The sequence below is a fragment of the Microcebus murinus genome, chromosome 7 (assembly GCF_040939455.1).
Source record: "Microcebus murinus isolate Inina chromosome 7, M.murinus_Inina_mat1.0, whole genome shotgun sequence".
In the NCBI taxonomy this organism is placed as follows: domain Eukaryota; kingdom Metazoa; phylum Chordata; class Mammalia; order Primates; family Cheirogaleidae; genus Microcebus; species Microcebus murinus.
Window position 1 is genome coordinate 6,961,625 of NC_134110.1, and position 16,695 is coordinate 6,978,319.

The window sequence follows — 16,695 nt, forward strand, 5'->3', positions numbered from 1 at the left end:
AATGCCTTTTCCTTCCTCCTTGTCCTAGCAAGCTGGACCCCATCTGCCTTCCAGGATACCTTTGCCACACCACAAAAAACTCTTCCCTTTTTGTACACTCAATCTATCTATTTCACCGCTTGTTACAAGATGGCAATTGCTGGCAGGGTGTCCCTCTCCTAAAAAAGGAATCTTATCCAGGGAAGGCGGGACTCTTACTCCTTCTACCTCCGGATGCGGACCAAAGAACTTGGGACGGATTAGTGAGAACAGCAAGTGTTTGACAAATGATTATTTAAAAATCAGTGACAATTTGGAAGCTAAATCTTAACTGCAGACACAAGTGAGTGAGAATTTATCTGCAGAGATATCAGAGAGGTGACAATGAACTTTTGAGCCCTCTAGAATATAAATGATGTTTGCAACTCTTTACAAGTTTCCATTTCTTTGCAAAAAGTGCAATGGCCAGATAATGAAACAGCCTAAACTATGTTAAGACAGTTTTCTTCCTTAAAAATAAGGCCAATAATCAAATATCAGTCACTGAAGAGTTGGAAGTAATAGCACCATTCTTTAAAACCACACAATACCAATGATTTTAATGACTTTAAAATAAAACTAATTCAGATGAGCCTTCTCTCCTCCTATTAATAATGATAATTTGTAGCATTCTTTCACATCCTCCTATCAGTATTCACCACAAATACATGAAAGAGAGTGCAGGGAGAAGACCTAATTGCTGCATTTAAAAGTGCACAGCATTTAAAACTTGCCAGTAACCAATAATCAGAAATATCCACACCATCTAACACCCTTTTGTTTGTTTCAGTTGTTTCTACTGCAAAGTAACTTATTCATTATTAACAAAATGCCCCAGATATTATATTTTTGAGAAGTATTATTATTTAGGGGACCAAATTCTCCTTTAAGCTAGAAATGTTTTAATTATATCTAAACTCCATTATGTTTCTTTTTTTCTTTCAAAATATTATGGATGTACAAACATTTTGGTTACATAATTTGCTTTTGTGCAGTTTGAGTCAAAGTTATAAGTGTGCCTATCATCAAGATAGTGTGCATTGTATCTGTTAGAGTGTTGATCGATTAATTACAATTTAATGGAAAGTAGATGTGGTATTTGTTCCATTCTTGCAATACTTCGCTTAGAAGAATCGTCTCTAGTTCCATCCAGGTTGTTACGAAAGGTGTTAGTTTACCTTTTGCATGGCTGTGTAGTACCCCATGGTGTACGTATACCACTTTTATTAATCCACTCATGTAGTGATGGGCACTTGAGTTGATTCTACATCTTTGCGATTGTGAATTTTGCTGTAATAAACATTCACGTGTACATGTCTTTTTGATAAAATGACTTTTTCTTTTTCCTTTGGGTAAATACCCAAATGTTGGATTGCTGGATCAAATGATAGGTCTGCTTTTAGTTTCTTGAGGTATCTCCATATTGTTTTTCATAGAGATTGTACTAGTTTGCAGTTCCATCAACAGTGTGTAATGTTTCCTTCTCTCCACATCCATGCCAGCATTTGTTGTTTTGGGACTTTTTTTTTCAGCATATTATGGGGATACAGATGTTAAGGTTTCAATAAATGCCCTTTCCCCTCCTTCCCCCACAAGTCTGAGTCTCCAGCATGACCATCCCCCAGATGGTGCACATCTCACTCATTATATATGTATATACCCACCGCCCCCTCCCACGTGCCCAAAACCCTATTACTGTAGTACCTATGTGTCCACTTAGGTGCTGCTCAATTAATACCAGTTTGCTGGTGAGTATATGCAGTGCTTGTTTTTCCATTCTTGGGATATTTCACTTAGTAGTATGGGTTCCAGCTCTAACCAGGAAAATATAAGATGTGCTATATCACTGTTGTTTCTTAGAGCTGAATAGTACTCCATGGTATACATATACCATATTTTATTAATCCATTCTTGGATTAATGGGCACTTGGGCTGTTTCCACAGCCTTGCAATTAAGAATTGTGCTGCTATAAACATTCGAGTGCAGGTGTCTTTTTTGTGGAGTGTCATTGGATCTTTTGGGTAGATGCCCAGTAATGGGATTGCTGGATCAAATGGTAGATCTGCTTCTATCACTTTAAGGTATCTCCATATTGTTTTCCACAGAGGTTGAAGTAGTTTGCAGTCCCACCAGCAGTGTAGGAGTGTTCCCCTCTCTCCGCATCCATGCCAGCATCTATTGTTTGGAGACTTTTTGATAAAGGCCATTCTCACTGGAGTTAAGTGATACCTCATTGTGGTTTTGATTTGCATTTCCCTGATGATTAGAGATGTTGAGAATTTTTTCATATGTTTGTTGGCCATTCTTCTGTCTTCTTTAGAAAAGTTTCTGTTCAAGTCCTTTGCCCACTTTTTAATAGGGTTATTTGATTTTTTCTTGCTGATTTTCATGAGTTCTAAGTATATTCTAGTTATCAGCCCCTTATCAGATGGGTAGGATGCAAAAATGACATTTTGATCAAAGCCCTTCTCACTAGGGTTAGGTGATATCTCATTGTGATTTTGATTTGCATTTTGCTGATGATTAGAGACTTTGAGCATTTTTTTCATATGTTTATTGGCCATTAGTCTATCTTCTTTTGAAAGGCTTCTGTTCATGTCTTTTGCCCACATTTTATGAGGTTGTTTGATTTCTTCTTGCTGATTTGCTTGAGTTCTTTGTAGCTTCTGGTTATTAGCCATTTATCAGATGTATAGAACGAAATATTTTCTCCCATTCTGTAGGTTCTTTCTTCACTATATTGATTATTTCCTTGACTATACAGAGCTTTTTAGTTTAATCAAGTCTTATTTATTAATTTTTGTTTTTACTGTAATTGCCATTGGGATCTTCTTCATAAGTTCTTCGTGTAGGCCAGTAGCTAGAAGAATTTTTCCAAAATTTTCTTCTAGAATTATTATAGTTTCATGTCTTAGTTTTAAGTCGGTTATCCATCATGAATTAATTGTTGTGACTGGTGAATGGTGTTGATTCTGTTTCAGTCTTCTACATCTGGTTATCAAATTTTCCTAGCACCATTAATTAAATAGGGATTCTTTACCCCAGTTCATGTTTTTGCCTGCTCTGTCAAAGATCAGATGGTACTATGAGGAGAGTTTTATATCTGGGTTCTGTTACAATCCATAGGTTTGTGTCTCTGTTTTTGTGTCAGTACCATGCTATTTTGGTTACTATAGCCTTGAAGTATAGCTTGAAATCTGGTAATGGCACTCCTCCTGATTTGTTCTTATTGCTTAAGGTTGTTTTGGTTATTTGGGGTCTTTTTTGGTTTCATATGAAGTGTAGAACTATTTTCCCTAGATCTGCATATCATGATTTTGGTAATTAATGTGGATTGCATTGAATCTGTAGATCATTTTGGGTAGTATAGATATTTTAACAATGTTGATTCTGCTAATCCATCAGTATAATATATTTTTCCATCTTTTTAGGTCTTCTGGAATTTCCTTCTGTAGTGTTCTATAGTTCTCCCCATAGAGGTCTTTTACCTCCTTAGTTAAATATATTCCTAAGTATTTTCTTTACTATGTTGCTACTGTGAAAGGTATTGAGTCTTTGATTTAATTCTCAGCTTTACTGTTATTGGTGTTTATGAATGCTATTGATTTTTGTACAGTGATTTTGCAACCTGAAACTTTACCAAATTTGTTTATCAATTCCAGAAGTCTCTTGGCAGAGTCTTTAGGGTTTTCTAGATATAAGATGATATCTTCATCAAAGAGCAATAGTTTGACCTCTTCTTTTTCCATTTGAATACTCTTGATTTTCTTCTCTTGTCTGATTGTTCTGGCTAGAACTTCCAACATTGTGTTGAATAGAAGTGTTGACAGTGGGCAACCAGTTCTAAGCAGGAATGCTTTCAATTTTTCCCTATTCAGTATGATGTTGCTTGTGGTTTTGTCATGTATGGGTTTTATATTTTTGAGGAATGTTCCATCTATGCCTGTTTTGTTAAGAGTTTTTATAATAAAGGGTGCTGAATTTTGTTAAATGCTTTTTCTGAGTCTATTGAGAGGATCATATAGTCTTTGTTTTTGCTTCTATTTACGTGGTGAATTACATTTATAGATTTGTATATGTTGAAGCATCCTTGCATCTCTGGTATGAAGCCTACTTGTGATGAATCTCCCAGGAGTTTTTTAGGCTTCTTGTATCTGGATATCTAGATTTCTCGCAAGGTCAGGGACATTTTCCTCTATTATTCCTTCAGGTAGATTTTCCAACCTTTACGTATTTTCTTCTTCACCCTGAGGAATTCCTATGAATCTTATGTTTGGCCTCTTTACATAATAACACATTTCTTGTAGGCTTTGTTTATTCGTCTTGTTTTTCTGTTCTTTCTCTTCCACTGAATTGTTTATCTCAAAGGTGTTATCTTCAAGTTCTGAGATCCTTTCTTCTGTCTGATCTAGCCTGTTCCAAAGATTTTCCACTGTGTTTTGTAATTCCTTGAATATTTTTCATTTCCAAAATTTCTGTTTGTTTTTTCTTTAATAATTCGATTTCTTTAGAGAATTTTTAATTCATTTCTTGCATTGTTTTTGTGACTTCTATGTATTGGGTTTCTATTTTCTCTTGTCTTTCATTGAGCTTACTTACAATCATATTTGTAATTCTTCATTTGTCATTTGAATCTTTTCATTTAAGTTGGTATTCATTGGTAAATAGTTATTGTTTTTTTGGGGTGTCCTTTCACTTTGATTTTTCATATTTCCAGAGTTCTTCCACTGGTTCCTTCTCATCTGCCTCCCAATTGAGAGCTGAGAGTGCTACTGCTGGCTTATGAACTTGTCTGCGAGTCCCCAAAGATTGGTTTCTGGCCATGCCAGGGAGAGGATAGATATGGTCTGCTCCAATGTATGGTCTGCTCCTCTCTAGATATCATCTGCTCCACTGTCCTCTCTTCTCTCTCTTCCTCTTTCTCAGTTTCGCAGTCCTACTTGTTAGGGTCCTAGGATGCTTCGGTTGTCTCACCCTGTGATCCACACCTGAGCCACAATTGTTCTCCACTTTTCTCAGTCCAATCCTGAGTTACCTTTGGAGTCCTCTAGTAGGTTTGATGAACTTTTGGGGTTACACTGCTGTGGTGGCTCAGCTCTCAGTGGTGGGCTCTGCTAGGAATGCATCTCCTTTGCAGTGAAACAGGCCTCTCAGCACTGAGCACTCTTGTGGTTGTTATGGGGGGAGGGGCTGTGATATCCCTGTTCTGCTCTCATATCCTGGGGGCATCCAGTCCTCACCACCTGTCCAAACCATCAGCAGATGATCCCCCAAAACACTGCTGCTATGACTCTACTCTCAGTGGCAGGGTTGCTGGTAATGCATCCCCATTGCAGAGAAAGAGGCTTCTCAGCACGAGGCATTCTTTCAGGTGCCATGTAGGGGAACAGCTACAAGCCAGCTTGATTCAAAATTACTTTCTGTGGTGTCAGGAATGGAGGAGGTGCAGGTATAAGAGGAGGAGGTGTCTAGGTGGAAGAATGCCAGCTTTCTGGCCTCTCATGGCACTCCGCCCCAGGGAGGGGTGAGAGTTTTATGTCCCACTGCTCATATAGTCACCGAAATCTGGGAGGGATCCCCCTTTACTTTACACTGGGCTCTGGTCTTCTCTAGATATGGTCTGCTCCACTGTCCTCTCTTCTCTCTCTTCCTCTTTCTCAGTTTTGCAGCCCTACTTGTTGGGGTCCCAGGATGCCTCTGTTGTCTCTCCCTGTGATCCACACCTGAGCCACAATTGTTCTCCACTCTCCTCGGTCCAACCTTCTACCCTTCATTTGAGACAGTCCAACAAGCCATGTCTCTAGTTGGCCATCTTGCCTCCCTCCTGCCAATAATTTTATAGATAGCTAGCTAGTCTCCCCAGCCTTGCCTCATGTGGGATCAGAGCTGGCTTTGCTCTGAGAGTCAGTATGACATCATTGAAAGTCTAGGGTTGAATTCCAACTCTGCTACTTTACTAGGTATGTAACCTTGGACATGTTCTTTAAGCTCTCTAGACCTCAGTGTCCTCTGTAAAGTAAGACTACTTCATAGGGTTGTGGTAGGAAATAAATAAGTTAATATTTTAAAGGCACTCAAAATATTGCCTGACACATTGTAAGCCCTGTTTAAGTGTTTTTAAAATTAATTTAGGAAAAAAGTGCCATTTCTTGGAAGAATTAAGAAACAAATTTATATCCATGAAATCATAGCAAAGCCATTAAATTTGTGATTAGAAGGTCATTGGTGACCTTAATACACACAGAAAGCAAATTGCAATGAGTTAAGAAGGAATGAATCATGAACAATAGAGGGCCCTTTTATATGTTGCACATTGAGCGTCTTGTAGGGCAAGAAAAGAGAGTGCAGTAGATTCAAATTGCCAAGAGGCTCCCATAGTACTTTTCCTGTTGGGACCAAGGATTTCTATTCCTTTTCAGTCCCCTTTTCTATTTTCTTGGTCTTCCAAATGAACAAAACCCCATCTGGGCCACCCCTGGTCTGGGGCCAGGCCAGGGCAGAATCCAGCCACCATGTCCATGGTGCTGTTTATATATAGTAACTTAGGGGCTTACAGAATAGGAAATTGTACATATTGTACAGACAAGTCCCACAGATTCTGCTTTCAGGGTCAGAAGCACCATTACCTATTGATTTGCAATTTTCACTGAGAGCAGAGACAGTTAGGCAGATGGTCCCTCATTGCCCAGTGGCCACACAAAGAGGACAGGAATGGGGCAGGGCTGAGATCCTGAGGGAGGTATCCTGGGACAGCGGAAATCAGGGTTGCCATGGGGTATTAACCTGAAGGCCAAGAATGTCCTGGATACAGACAGATGCCATTTATTGAACATGTATTATGTGAAGTTATTACACAGATGCATGTATTGCATACACATTATGTAACAATTATGTATATGTAACTATGTATACACATTATGCTTTATCCTTACCTAAAGGCCCATTTCCATGCAGAGAAAATGAGTCTCAGGAGGGTTAAGTAACTTGTCCTTGGCTACAATGATGTACATGGGCTTGAGCTGAGATTTTTCTTTCTTTTTTTTTTTTTTATTGCAAACTTTTTATTTTATTCACTCCAAACTCCACAATTTCCAGACTGTGGTCTGTTCATCAGTGCTGGGCTGGCCACATATGAGACCCATAGGAAACAGACTATATATGATATATAAACTCATTTCCAATGATTCTGATTAGTAAACCCAGGAGGGACCCAAGATCTGTGCTTTTTAAAAGCTTTCCAGGTGATTCCATTATGTAGGCAGGCTGGGGAAGCCCTATATTAGGCCACGCAGACTGTTACATAATTCTTTTGGGATTTCCCACCTTCAGAAGGAAGAAAGGAAGGAGTCATAGCAGCCCAAATCTACCACACTTCCTTTCACCTTAAAGAAAGTGAAAGCACAGGAAGACAGGAAGAGGGAGGAGGGAAAAGGGAGCCGAGGATGGAAGTTCAAGATCCATACTTACTTTCTCATCTGTTGTTTCAGCCTTTAAAGGCAGACACAGATTCTGGGGCAGGGGTGGCTGAGCTCATGCTTGGGGTGAACCAACAAGGTGCACAGGTTTGGTGTGAGAAGTAGAAGTAAATTTAGCATTTCTTCAGGAGCCTAGAAACCTAGGTTGCATATCCAGCTCTGGGGCTTTGGGCAATCATTTACTCTCTGAGCCTCAGTTTCCACCATTGTGGAAGGAGGGTGCCAGATCAGAAGATCTCAAAAGGCCCTTTAACCATTGACATTCTGTGATTTTGCTATCTATTGATTCCAAGCTTCCCAGTTGGCAAGAAGGGCTGTGGCTCAGACTCTAGCAAGATAGAAAAGAAGGAGGAGGAGGGAGAGGAAAGGAGGACAGCCTCTGTGCCCCAGAGAGACCAGTGCTTGCTGGGCGAGAGGGTGGGGTGGGCTGGGGTGAGGAGAGATCAACCAGCTGCTATTTCTCTGGTGACAGAACTCTTCAGAGCTAAAGAAAAGTAATTGAACTTAATGTCCAAACACAAAACCAGCCCATAAATCCAGGTGCTGTCTGTTGGAAATTTCATAAGGGCTCTGCATCCCTTAATCTTATCTCTACCAGACAGTTACTATGTTCTTGATGTAATTAGAGTGATAAAACAATGTGGCACAACGGCTGGTTTCTATCATGGCATCACCGCTGTTGACTTAAATGACAAGGTAATAATTTTATAAGAGGCTCTTTATTTTTATTTCTCTATCCATTGTGAATGGGTGTTTTCCAAATGGGGGCCATATCTTTCTAGATAAGTTCACCAGACACCACATGCAAGGACTGCTTCATTCATTGTCAGTTGGTCAAGAAGCTATATCTCTCAAGGGACAATTGAAATTATTTTTAGTAATTAAACTCATGGGACCAGCTATAGATTTTCAGAACTATAAAACATTTCCTGCAGATCTGAGTGATTTACACATCTTTTAAAAGTAACCCTGGAGGGAACAAGCCTGGCTTTTCCACCAGAGGTAATGTGAATGTGTTTCCCTTCTATTCCATAAGAAAGACTAGATTTGCCTAGACTCCGTGCTGATGAGGGAGTCGTCCAAGTGGATACGGCCAAAGTCTGACCTTTGGGGTCAGACCCGAAGCATCTAGAAAACAATATTCCTAGACAGTGAGGAATGGAGATTTAAGATCCAAAACCAGTGTAGTTGAAAACCAAGAAGGCATTTTGAGGCCAAACTCAAACCACCTTTGGAGATGCAAAGAACTCAGGGACAGTCCAATTTGCTCTTCTCTGGGAAGGCAGTTTGGTGGGAGCCCACATTCCAGCCAGGACAGTCACAGACCCAGGGTGGCAGAGCCACAGCACTGAGTCTTCAGCACTGGAGGCCCCAATACTTTCCCGGCAGGAATAAAACTCGACGCAGAAATGCGATGTTTAATTATTTGCAGCTATGGCTGCACAGGGCCCTTGCAGAAACCCAATGGCTGCTGTGTGTTCTCAGGGGAGACTTTCTCCCCTGACTGGAGGGCTGGGGCTGGGAGAAGTCCTATGGCCTAGGTACAAGAGCAATCAGTGAAGTTCCTTTGTTCTACCTCCCTTTATATCAACCCTGGGAAAATGTTTGGTCTTACTCCATACGGATGGATTGTTGCTCCTCCATCCCCAGAGAGCTGGCAAAGAGGATTCTTTTACATGCAGGGAGTCGGAGCAAATGCACAGAACGTGCAGAGGGCTCGAGATGAGTTGTGATTCAGACTGAAAGGCTCAGTGAGGCCAATGACCCACCTAAGCACCAGGAAACATCTATTGCTCTGTCGGATGGCCATTGTAGGCTTATAACTATTCCTAAAGACATTCACAGATAAATTTGAAATGTAAAAAATGAAAGAAAAATTGAGTTCATCCCAGGAGTCCAAAGTTGGGCTGAAGTTGGAAAATATTAACCTAATTAGCCATATTGTCATCTCAGGGATGCTGAAGAAAAGCTTTTAAGAAATTTGAAAATCTATTGCCAAAACATATCACAGCACACTAAGAAAGGCAGGCATCTTCTTTAACGTGACAGAGAGTATCTACCTAAAATATATTTACCGGTGATACTTAGAAGTGAGCCCATTCAATTCAGAGATAATTACAGGATATTCTTTCCTCATTATAACTATTCTACATATACCTAAGGGCATAGCCAATGATCAAAGACAAAAAAAGAAATGAGATATAAGGGTTAGAAAGAAAAATTTATTATTTACAAATATATGGATGATTGTCTGTGTAAAAATATAAAAGAATATACTGAAAAATTAGAATAGTTATAAAAATTCTGGATATAAGATCAACAGACAATAACTAATTAGATAATGTGCTTTATAAAAAAATTCATTCACAAGAGCCACAAGAAATCTAAAGCAACAAAGAATAGATTTAATAACAGATATGCAGAGAAAAATATGGAGAAAATTATTAAACTTTATTAAAGTGAATAAAAACCTAAGTAAACCCAGAAATATATCATAGTCATGAATGGGGAAGCACAATATCATAAATTCATGATTCAGATAACAATCTATGAATTCAATAAAATTCTTTAAAAATTTTATATAGGACTTTTCATAGAACTTTACAAATTGATTTTAAAATTCATTTTGAAGTATATATGATTAAGAATGGCTAAGGCAATTTTGAAGCATAATAAGAATGGATATTTATAAGGAGGATTTTCTAATATAAGTACTCATAAAGCCATGGTAATATTTTTAAGTGTGTATTAGGACTAAAGTTGAACACAATGACCAATGCTATAGAACAATCCAATAGAATTTTCTGCAATGATGAAAATATTCAATCTCCAAGCTGTCTAAAATGGTAACCAGTAACCACTGCCCACATGTGGCTATTCAGCACTTGAAACATGGCTTGTGTGACAAGAACATAAAATTCTTGGTATTATTTAGTGTTAGTTAATTTAGATTAAATGGCTCCAGATGACTCATGGCTCCCTATTTGGTAGCAAGCTCTGTAGTAGGCCCCACGGCCTGAGAAAGACAAGTATGGTAGCTCAGTATGATGAACTGAGGTGCTACAAATCCATGGGGAAAAATGTAGGACAAAAACATATTGTATACAAATTTGAATCATCACCTTAGCTCATCTGCACAAATAAATTCCAGATGCATTAAATTTGAAAAACAAATCTAAAAATAAAAATTTTAATAATATTTTTAAAGTCAATATAGGAGAACACCTTCCAGATCTTGGTATATGAGAAATCTTGTTAAGCAGAAACCAAAAGTACAAATCTCAAAGGTATTTATTGATAAATGCCGCAACATTAAAATTAAAAATGTGTGCACAATGAAAGATGCCATAAAAGAGTAAAAATACAAGCAACAGAACAAAAGAATATATTTGCACCTGTATAACTGAAAAAAGATAATTATTTAGAATATACAGCTATAATCAACATGAAATAGCAAACGACTCAGTGAAAAGCACAAACAGTGTATACAAGGCTTGATTTCCAGAACAGGAAACCCCGATGGCCAATAAAAATATGCAAACGATGTTTAACTTCCATAGTAAGAAGGAGATGCAAACTAAGCCAATGGGAGCATACTGACCATACTCATCAGAGTGTCAACATAGTGGGTACTTGTCAATCTTGTCTGTCTAGCATCTAAACTCACTTCCTATGATTGAGGAATTTCCCCACTTTTTGAAACAAAGCCAGACTTCTTCTAAAAAGCCACAAATGCCAGATGCTAGTGGTCCCAGCTTCCCTTGCAGCTAGGGAATTGTCACATGACCTAGGCTCTACCAATCAGATGCTGCTGACTATGAGTAGCTCTTTCAAGGGGTATTGATGGTGACGGGACAGTAGAGTGCTGGGTCCACAGTGGCAGGGTCATGATAGGAGCATGTGGCATTAGGAGTGTCAGTGTGTAGCTGCGGTGAGCTGTGCTTGGAGTTGACGGTAGCCTGGTAATGGTGTCCTCACTGGGCTGGATGCTGCATGTTATACGTGACTAAGCAGCACTGAACCTGGTTCCTAAGTCCTCGTGGTGGATATTTCTGTAAACCACCCAAAGTCCTTTACACATTTTTTTCCTCCTTGAGTCAGCCAGAGTTTGTTTCTACTGAGTGTAAGAGCTAATAACTCCAAATGTTGGTGAGGGTGTGGGAAAATGGGATCTGTCATGCACTGTTGCAGGGAGGTAGGACATTCGTTACAGACACTTTTTAAAAGCAAACTGTCATGCGTGTGACGATGAAGATGCATGTATGCTGGGAGCCTAACTTTTTACTGCTGGAAACATAGATGGAAGGTCTTGTTCTTATGCAGAGGTGGATGTGCATAAGGATTTCCATTGTAGTGAGATTTTCAGTAGTTTACAGTGGGAAATAAATTTCCTCAATGAGGAAATAAATACATCGGGTGTGGTATATTCACATGCTGGATTTAACAGTGATGGTACTACATGAAATTGATCTATATTCTTTACTATGTCTGAGTTTCACAGAAGGAAGTTTCCGTATGATACCTAGAACGTAACATTGTGTACTTACATTTACAAAACATATGAAGCAATACTCTATGTGGCTTATGGATAAGTACATGTATATAGAAGTATTTATAGAAAGCACTAAAATGATGGAAACAGATTTCAGTAGAGTGGTTGTCTCTGAAATTAGAAACAGAGGTACCAAACATCTCAACTGGATTTCTTTAATTAAAAAAAAATCTACAGAAAATCTAGCAAAACTCTAGTATTTTAAAATTCTGGGTCGTGGTTATATGGGTGCTTGTTATATTCATTTCTCTCCCCACTTTACTGTATATTATAATTATTAAATAAGACCCCAAGGCTTTTGATGTAAAAAATTTAAGACCTTTCTAGTTCATTTTCACTTCACTTGAAATAATGATCACATACTTGGTGGGTGTATAGTATTTGCTGGGCACTGCACTATTGTCTTACCTATAGCATCCCATGTAAGCCTCTGTACCACCTTATGAGGTAGGCCAGTGGTTCATTGGAATCCCCTGGGGAATGTTTAAAAAGACTGATACTTGTACCCCATTTCTAGAGATTATTCTGGTGCAGCCTGGAGTTTTTAAAATCCCCCCAGTAATTTTAATATGCAGCCAGGATTAAGAACGCCTGAAATAGTTTATAGATATGTTTCCCAAACTCCGTCTGATTATAAGAATCACCAGAAGCTGCTACAAACACAGATTCCCAGGCCCCATCCCAGATCCATGCAATCAAAATCTCTAGAAGAGATGCCAGTATATTAGAATTTCTATCCAGTGCTTAGATGGTCCCTATGATCAGGCAAGTTTGGAAAACCTAAGACCAGTGTTTGCACTCCTGGAAGGCCTCAGTCGGTGAGTGCCCATCCCCCCAGCCTGTCCCCCTCTCTTGGGGTTGTGATTCAAGAGTGGGATCCAGAAAAGTGGGATCTAGAAAAAAAAATCTCCCTGTTGATAACCAGCCATGTTGAGGACCCCCTGAAGTACACATCCCTATCATTACAGCTGCATAAACAGGGACTCGTGGATGTAGTAGCCCCAGGTCGGCCTGGTTCCAAAGCTCATGCTATTTCCCTTGCTCATTGCTCTGACGCCCCTGTGCTTGGAGTCAGTTTCCCCGGGTTCTGCCTCTGTGCTGATTGTGGATCGCGTTCTTTCTGCCAGGGTACCCCAGGATTAGAAACAAACATGGACCCTTGCAGTGCATGGGTGGAAACACAGGTTGTGGAACACGGCCCTTGAGGAGGGACTGGCACCATCCCCACCTAGACACAGGGCCCTGGCTACGCAGGCTGTGATCCAGGACACGGCTTCATGAAATTGGGGCACCAGGCAGGGAAGCAGAAGCAGCACCTCCAGGGGAATGCTGGGCCAGCCTGGGGTCATCGGAGCAAAGTGAGACTCGCTGAGCTGCTGTCAAGGTTGACCCTGTCCTGGTCCCTTCTGGCTCAGAAAATGTGTGTGTGTTTGTGTGTGTGCTGGGGAGAGGGGACAGGGACTACGGGGCCATGCTGATCCTGCAGAGCAAGGGTTGAAGAAACCAGGGCTCAGGGGCCCTTCTTTTCCAATTCTTAACTTCCAGTCCGAGCTCCTCTTTGCTAACAATCAATAGAAACAAAGGTGCATTTTCCAAAGCCCAATCTGCAGAACATAACCCCAACACTGAATTCTTGAATAAAATGAGAGAAAGGAGCTTCTATCGAAAGATATGCAGATCATACCACCCCCCCCCCCAGAATATTCACCACGCTCATTAGCATTGAAAAGGCTCCTAAGAAGTCCTGCAGTTGTCTGTATCTGGCAGTTCCACTGGCACAGCCCAGGGATAACCCATCTTTGTTACAGAAGCATCTGAAAACTGTAGTTCTGATGTAAGGAACACATTTTGGTAAACAGTATCATAGGCCATCAAATCACCCTTCTGCTGAGGTTTACAAGGAGTTCTCCTTTCTGCAGCAGTGGCTCCCAAATTTGAACAGATGTCAGGATTACCTGGAAAGTGTTACTCAAAAATATCCATAGCCCGGTCCCACCTTAGACTTATGTAATCAGATAGTTGGTGATTAGGGCCGAAGCAGTTATGTATTTAGAAAATACCCCAGGGTGATTCTGATGAGCCTAGTTTACAACCATTCGCATATAAAAGGAATCCTGAATGTGGTCCTTGGCTCTGAACACGCATGCATGGAAAACCCCGGTCTGTCTTTCTTCTACCCACTCTGTATGCTACGCCCCTCCATGGACTGCTCTCTTCTCTTCCCTCCAGTTTCCTGCACAATGATGCTCTTTCTTCTTTGACAGCGTAAGTCCACCTCCTACGTGAGAAATTTCCTGATTGCTTCTGTCTCTGAAGGTGGAATCTTTTCTTTATCTTCTTATAAAAATTTTTTCTGTAAGTGTAATGCATGGTTCTCTCTTTTTCCCTGAACATTTTCTATTTGTCCTACCAGGTCTTCGTTCTCTGAAGGGAGGCAGTGAGCATCCTGTACTCGTTAGGCACCCGGCTTCAGACTGTGATATTTTTGGGTTTGATCTCAGACTGCAGTATGAATCTTACCTCTTCTCACTCTCAGTTTTTCCATCTGTAAAACTAGTAAAAAAAATGCACCTTGAAGAGTTGCTGCAAAGGCTGTAGGGAAATAACAATTCCTAATGCTCAATGGTGGTTGCTGTTCTTGAAATCATTAGGATGTAAGTTCCTTGAGGACAGGAATCGTTGTCCTTTTTATTCTTCAAAATATCCCCTCCTAAAAACGTACCTGGCATAGCGTAGCTGCTGGAGCATTCTTCATTAGCGAGTTAATCTATTTGCCTTCTATGTCCGCATCCTCAGGTCTTTGACTAACACCTCATATAAAGTAAGAGTTTAAAAACTTTTGTTGATCATGTTGATGACATTGAAATTCCTTTGCTTGCCACTTTTTGTGACCAGGGTGGTATCTTCCTGAAGAACCTTAGTTGTTTTTACCTGCCACACTTCCATTCTGTCTTTTTTCCCTTAAATAGCATTTTTAAATGTAAAAAATTTAATTTGGTAGATTTAGGCAGTTAAGTGTTTGTTCTTATATGGGGGAATTTTATAGTGGTGAAGTCAGGGCTTTTAGTGTATCCATCACTAGAATAGTGCACATTGTACCTGAGAGGTAATTTTTGACCCCTCTCCCCTTCTTAATTTCCAATGTCCATTAAACCACTTTGTATGACCAGGTATATCCATGTTTTAACTCCCATTTATAAGGGAGAACATGTGTATTTGTTTTCTTGTTCCTGGGATACGTCACTTAGGATAATGGTCTCCAGTTTTATTCAAGTTGCTGCAAAAGACATTATTTTGTTCCTTTTGATGGCTGATTTGTACTCCATGGTGTGTGTGTGTGTGTGTGTGTATTACATCACATTTTCTTTATCCACTCATCAGTTAATGGGCACTTAGGTTGACTCCATGTCTTTGCAATAGTGAGTTGTGCTGTGATAAACATTTGGATGCAGGTGTCTTTTTGATATAATGACTTCTTTTCCTTTGGGTAGATACTCAGTAGTAGGATTGCTGGATTGAATGGTAGTTCTACTTTTAGTTCTTTGAGGAATCGCCATACTATTTTAACTCTCTCTCTCTCTCTCTCTCTCTCTCTGTTTCTGGGATTGCTGGTTATAATAACATTGCCTGTTTGAAATGCCAGGGAAACTGGATACAGAAAGCTCACCTGAGGATAGAACCCACAGAGAATAAAATGGAGCTGAAAATGCAGAAAGAAAGTGGCCCAATGGCTATGACATCGTTTAAGCTCCTGGATTCAGCTGTGCCTGAAGCCAACTCTTGTTCTGGAATTCCTGGTTACAGTGAGCCCATAAATTGGGACTTGGCTCACACTTTTCTTTGCTGAAGCCAGTTTGTGGTGAGTGTCTCCCGCTTGCAGCCAGAGAACTCTTCAATGTGGTGGCTCTCAGAGTGCGATGCCCAGAGCAGTGACATCTACTCAGCTGGGAACCTGCCTCCAACCCCCATTTCCCTCCCATTTCCTCCCTCTTCCCTTGCCTGAGGCCCAACCCAGGTGACCCCCTCTTGAAACCAGCTTAACCACAAGGCCATAGTAGTCTGTTTTAAACTGTAATGATACCTAGTGTATTATGTCACTCGCCTCCTGTCTTTTGTCCACTAGAATATGAGCTCTAAGGCCATTGATGTTATCTCATTTCTTTCTGATTTCTTCATTGCACCCAGAACAGAGTCTGAAAAGTGGCTAACAATTGCTTAAGGCTCTTGACCTGTATTTTCAGATAACCTCCTTTCCAAAAGTCCATTTTAGAAGGTAGCACCTTCTTAATTAGAGCTGTTAGCGCCCCAAAGTGTGTACGCGGAGCCTGTCTCCCTTGGGTGATTTAAGGTTGTGAAGTGCAGACCTTTGCTAGGAGCGCCTGTGAGGCAGCTGTCCTGGCTTGAGACATGGGTGGCTGTAGTGGACGGCACAGGAGAGGCGTAATCCGGGCCGTGCTAATTGTTCTTGCCTTGCTGAGTTAGACGTTGCGTCTGCTTATGACTGGAGGTCGATGGAATGAAACAATCCCTCAAGGAAGCTAATAGAAAGTCAATTGCTTTGGCCCTTGAAATTGCTTTTGAAACAGACCTTTCCCGGGCCTTGCAGGAGGGAGCTTGCGGCATTCGTCTCTGGTGGGTGGATGAAGAGG